Source organism: Eptesicus fuscus, chromosome 3, assembly GCF_027574615.1.
Source record: "Eptesicus fuscus isolate TK198812 chromosome 3, DD_ASM_mEF_20220401, whole genome shotgun sequence".
Classification (NCBI taxonomy): Eukaryota; Metazoa; Chordata; class Mammalia; order Chiroptera; family Vespertilionidae; genus Eptesicus; species Eptesicus fuscus.
In genome coordinates this window covers 43,614,318-43,620,467 of record NC_072475.1, presented here as the reverse complement: position 1 = coordinate 43,620,467, position 6,150 = coordinate 43,614,318, and the positions used below count along the sequence as shown (strand labels likewise).

Sequence of the window (6,150 nt, the reverse complement as noted above, 5' to 3'; positions counted from 1 at the left end):
AAAGGCACCTGGATATTATAAGTGAGAGGACAGAACTGAAATAGCTGAGAAAAGTGATATCAAGTGAGGAAGGAGAAGCTAAAACTTAACTGGGAACAGAATCACAAATAGGGGAAGAGAGGAATAACAAGACAGGAAGGAATGGCCAAAGAGTTTTTGAGAAGAAACAGGGTAGGGAAACCAAGATAAAACAAAGATCAAAGAAGAAGAAGGGTTCCATCAAAAGCACTATCCAAGAAATGACACACAAAGACCATAAGACAGATGGTTAGAAAGATGGAGAGAGATCACTGACGCAGAGGAGGTGACTCAGGAGAACCTGTGACACTTTTAGTAAAGCCAACATGGAACCCAGACTATGAAGTCAAAACTTCCTTACAAGAAAGCATTTCTGACTTAAAGGCCTTTGGGAAATGGGATTCCATTTATTATCCTGCTTCTCAAACTGGGGTATTCAAAACCACAGGATAAGTCTGTATGCAGCATCAGCTTTATTTGGGGATAAATGTATTGAAACAGAGAGATGAATGCAAAATTTACAATAAATTCTGAAATGTAAGTATAGAATGTCTTTATGGGAGGTCACCTTCCTATTTCTAGGGCTACAAATTCACTCTCCACTTTTATAAGGGGTACTTGGGTACAAATCATAATGGCCAGCTATGCTGAAATGTGTGCTTGCTATTAAAACTCAGGATGCCTAAAATTTAAAAATAACTTTGTGAACTATGGCCTCATATGGAAAATTACAATAAGCATTTCATATTCAGACAAGAAAAATAATGAACAAAATCTTGAATTTATATTTACCACTATTTTCTATTGCTATTTATAGTAACCATATATTATTTATTCTTTATGCCTGTAGCTAGAGCTTAGCTACACATTTAGAGGGAAGTCAGTGTCATATACTCAGATGCTTAATCAATACTATTTGAGAATGATACTAAGCACCACCAATACTATATACATACATACATATACACACATATATAATATATATACATAATGTGTGGTGTGTCTGTTTATATCTGTAATTTTGTTTACTGCAGTTTCAGTCAACTGTGATCCAAAAATATTACATGAAAAATTCCATAAATAAACAATTCATAAGTTTTAAGTACTGCACCATCCCACTCTGTCCTGCCCAGGCTGTGGATCAGCCCTTAGTCCAGCATATCCACTCTGTACAGCTACCTGCCTGTTAGTCAATTAGAAGCCATTCGGGTTATCAGATCAACTGTCTCAGTATCGCAGTGCTAGTGTTCAAGTAACACTTATTTTACTTAATAATGGCCCCAAAGCACAAGAGTAGTGATGCTGGCAATTGGGATACGCCAAAGAGAAGCCATAAATTGCTTCCTTTAAGTGAAAAGGTGAGTACAGCACAATAAGATATTTTGAGAGACTACATTCACGTAACTTTTATTACAGTATCCTAATATATAAAGAGCCAGGCGCCGTCATGACCGAACAGACGACCGGTCACCATGAAGTGCATGGACCACCTCTCATTCCCCCCTACCCCCCCCCCGACCCCAAGCCATTCGCCAGGAGGGGGGTGGCGGCGGGTGGGACTGGGGACTGTTGAGCGGCAGCGGCGGGCTGCTTCACAGGGCAGCAGCGAGCTTAGTGGAGCAGTCACTGGGCAACAGCAAGTTTCGCAGAGCAGTCACAGGGTGGGGGGAGTTTTGTGGAGCAGTCGTGGGGCGGGGGGAGTTTCGCAGAGCAGTGGCGGGGTGAGGGGAGCCTCAAAGAGCAGAGGCAGGGTGGGGGGAGCCTCGCGGAGCAGTCGAGGGGCCGGGAGCATTGTGGAGCATCCCGGGGCAAGGAGCTTCATGTAGCATTGCAGGGCGGCAGAGGCCAGCGACGGAGGCCAGGCTAGGCCTAGGGACCCTAACCACTCACAATTTCGTGTGTGCTGGGCCTCTAGTATTATTACAATTGTTCTATTTTATTATTAATTATGTTGTTAACCTCCTACTGGGCCTAATTTGTAAGTTAAACTTTATCATAGGTATGCATGTATAGGAAAAACAGTATACAGCAGGTGCTTGAATAACATCATTTTGTTAGATATTGTTTCATTATAATGTTGATGAGATGCCATAGGAACTTCACTCTTGTTCATATCAATTAGTCTATGGTATAATAAAATTTTATTATACATCGTTTGGTTAAAGTTGCAGAACTTATCAATGACATTAAGTGAAGACTTGCTGTATACAGGGTTCGGTACTACCTGTGATTTCAAGCATCCAGGTATCGGGGGAGACTCCTGTATATATATGCATATGGACACACAGGCTGTTAACGTAAGTGTTACTATAAAAACTGGTGACTGTGCTTCAAATTTTAATTATATAGAAACAACTGAAACCTTGACTGATGTGTAGGGCACCATATACCAGTAAAATGGAAGTACAGTTTTTATATGTAATTTTTTGCCAACTCAATTAAAATACTAGTTTGGGGCTTGCTTTGGCAGCACATATACTAAAATTGAAATGATACAGAGAAGATTAGTATGGCCCCCTGCGCAAGGATAAAACACAACTTTGTGAAGCATTCCATATTGTTAGAAAAAATAAAATAAAATACTACTTTGGCATTAGGTCTTCATAAACCAGGCTAAACATAAATTTGAAAGCTTTGCTCTGATATTTTCCATCTAATTTTAAACAGCCTTGGTCTACAAGCCACAAGGCAATGCTTTCACCAAGTAAAGATTTCTTTTATATCTTTTGTGTGAAGCCAAGTAACCGTAAGTAATACACAGGAGCTTCTTGAAAATGTCATGGGAAAAATATGTAGGCTTAGTACATTTTAAAAAACCAATTGTCTAGTCTGATGTCATCTGAGTCGAGATAGTAATATCATCATCATTTATTACTCCAATGTTAATTCTGATAAAGATTTTTACTGTTTAAAGAAAACCAATTTTACAGGTGGTCAAAACAAACCAGCCTCTTTTCTAAATGCTTAGGTTTCTAAACTAAAAGTTTTACACCACTAGCTCTCTTTACTCCCGTCCAGTATACATTGTCTGAAAGTACCCCCTGGGGCTAAGAAACAAAACACTAATGCAACGCTAAACCTGGAAGACAGAATTACAGCTCCTGCAAGCATTTCATCCAGCCTAGGGTGTCGGCTTTCACAATGAATAACAACTATGAGGGCATGTTGTCACTTCTTAGCATCGTCTAATGCCTTGTTCATCTCTGCTGTCACATTTTAAAGGAATTTAGACATTGCTGTGTTTTGAGAAAGCAAATCTCAGTTGATATCCTAGGACATAAAAAATTATATTTTTCCTACTTGACCTCTATAATCATGAGACTGGTAGAATTCTGCAATTTGGTGTTACCGAGAGAAGTTGAAGAAGTGTGTTCACAAAACCAGCAATTCAACTCCCAGGCACACCCCCGCCCAGAGCTCCCCAACGGCTGTGCCACAGCCCCTGAGCGCGCACTGACTGGCTCTAGGTGTGCCCCCATGGATCTCCTCAGCCCTCTAGTCAAGCACAAGCCCCTGGGCCAGGGACACAGCTTATTTAATGCAGTGGATTGTATAAATATTATCTATCATTTTCCATGTGTGCTCTGACATAGAAAAGGTTAGGAAACATTCATAAAGAAGTCCTTGCAAATGTATGGCAGATATATACACAGAGATATATGTATATATTGGAGCAATATTTGTAATAACTAAAAACTAGGATATTTCAAATGTCCATCAATCAATTTATCTGCTAATAATTTCTGAAATACACACACAATGTAATACTATACAGCAGTGAAGACTAATGACATGAACAAATCTAAGACTATAATGTTCAGCAAACAAACCAGTAAGTTCCAGAAAAATATATATAATATGATTCCATTTTTATAAAGTTCAAGAACATGTAAAATTAATCGATAAACTGTTTAGGAATACACAGATGTGATAAAAGCATTCAAAGAAGCAACAAATTATTAACACAAAATTCAGAACTTTGGTTACCTCTGAGGGAGCAAGAAAAGCTTGGGATCAGAGTGAAGTACAAAGGAGATACTAGAGGTAATGGTAATACTACTTTTTTTTTTTTTTTTAACTGAGCTGGAGGTACACATATGTTCCCTATATAGTTATTCCAGTAAGCCTTACGGATATTTTATAAATATTTTGTATCTACTCAATATTTAATAAACTTCTTTTATAAAAGCCCTCCTTTGTCCAAAGGTAGACAGTGACTGCATCTGCCACCGCTGCAACACTAGGAGGTACGTGGAGCAGGAGGGACAGAGAGCACCAACTTATACGGACCCTGCAGGTCAGACACTGAACCTTTCGCAAAGGCCCTACCAACTCAGACACAACTGCACCAACAAAAGACTTGAAGTTATACAATAATGAAAATTAAAACTAAATTCAATATGCTGTCATTTTATGAGGTACCATATATGCAGATTTTAACATGAAATAAAATATGGATTTAAAGAATCAGGACTGAATAGACTGCCAGACTATGGATGAGTGACTCCTCTTGCTATTTTCTGAACAGGCAACACTTCGTTGTGTATTTAGACTACACAACAGACATTTACAGAACGACAATACTTTAATTCATCACGTACATCCACCGATGCTTGTTTTTCAATGCCATTTAAGGACAGGTTTATAAAGCTTCAAGAGCAAGAACTGGGTCTGTTTCAACCGATAAAACTATCAAGAAAAACAATGAAATCCCTTTTAGGAATCCAGGCCTGTACTCTGTCTCCTTGTGGTTTAAGGGCTAAACTATGGAAAGTCATTTTTCTAAGCATTAGATATTCTGCCAATCCAGAAGAGATATATAAACTTACCCTCCAAATTAATTAAATTTACTATTTTTGATTTAAAATATAAAAGAAATCCAGCTTTAGTGTTCCCTTTAATATTACAAAACCATTAAAAAGCATAGTTAATGTTTACACAAAGGCTATTTTCCCCTCTTTTTTTTCTTTCAAGTTTCAATGGGTGAGTGACCTTGCTGGAATTCCCCTGCAGTTCTGGAGTATCTATTTGGAAGTTTCAAATAGAAACTACTCTCACATGATACATGAGAATGGTATGCCAAGTGATATCAGTCTGTACCTCGAACCTGGATATCACAGATGAATCAATAAACTTTATACAAAATGAAAGGCTTTTCCCCTCGTAAGCCACATTTAAGAAAGGATCACATTTAAATATGTATAACATTATGTATTCATAGGATCAATGATACACAGAAAAACTTCACATATTTACCCAATGCAAGAAATATACCCTTAATACAGCTTTAAGCTATCAAAGACAGGGCAATTGTTAAGCATGTCAAACACTAAGCATGCTGAAGTGGGAATCTGAGTCCATAATTAATCCATTATATTTCTATAACTACCTTAAAATCTAGATGATATAATGCATTCTTTTTGTTTTGCTTTATTTTGGTATTTCTAAAATAGCCATTTTCATCCAGAAGAAGCTATTTCAGATTTACTATGAAAAGACTTATGGAAAACCTGTCTTTTCTAGCGGGAGTTGGTTATGAAACTAACCCTAAACCACTGAAAATCAATACAGTCATAAGCAACAGTGGGGGTGATTTAGAACAGAAACCAAATATTTCCCCAGTGCAGGCCACACCTCTAGTTTCACCCTTGGCACTTCTCCCTCTCATTTTCAGAAGACGAAAGCACAGTAAGTGTTTTAGCCTCGTCCTCTATCTTCCTCTCAATAGCTGTTTCGGGACAGACAAAAATTAATCATTTCACAATCTGAGTTTCCACAGAATGTACTTGTGTTTCGGAAACTGAGATGAGTGAATGGAGAAAAAGTAGAGGGAGGACGCTTCTTAAATACTTTTCCTAGAATATCTCTACACTGTTTTATAACTGGCTGGAATCTTCTGTGAAACATCAGACCTTCCTGGGCCGCCGAGAAAATGAGTAAAGAAGTCTCTGGGGGCCGACTGCAAGACAGACATTATCAAAAGAGGAAGGAAGCGAGGGGTTCTGCTATTTGGAGTAGGGATATTCCTGGGAAACTCACTCTAAAATAGAAGAAAAACAAGGTGCCAGTTGTATCAAGGCACCCCTGGTTGGAGCTCATTAGAGACACGTAATCTGGAGACACAGCTTACTT

The 6,150-nt window shown here is 38.4% G+C and overlaps 1 non-coding gene across 1 annotated transcript; it reads left to right on the top strand.

Moving 5' to 3' along the window:
* Positions 1–2,476: 2,476 nt before the first annotated feature.
* Positions 2,477–2,580, top strand: LOC114228372 (U6 spliceosomal RNA). Its single transcript, XR_003614517.2, has one exon. It is a non-coding gene; the product is annotated as a U6 spliceosomal RNA (small nuclear RNA).
* The last annotated feature ends 3,570 nt before the right edge of the window (positions 2,581–6,150 follow it).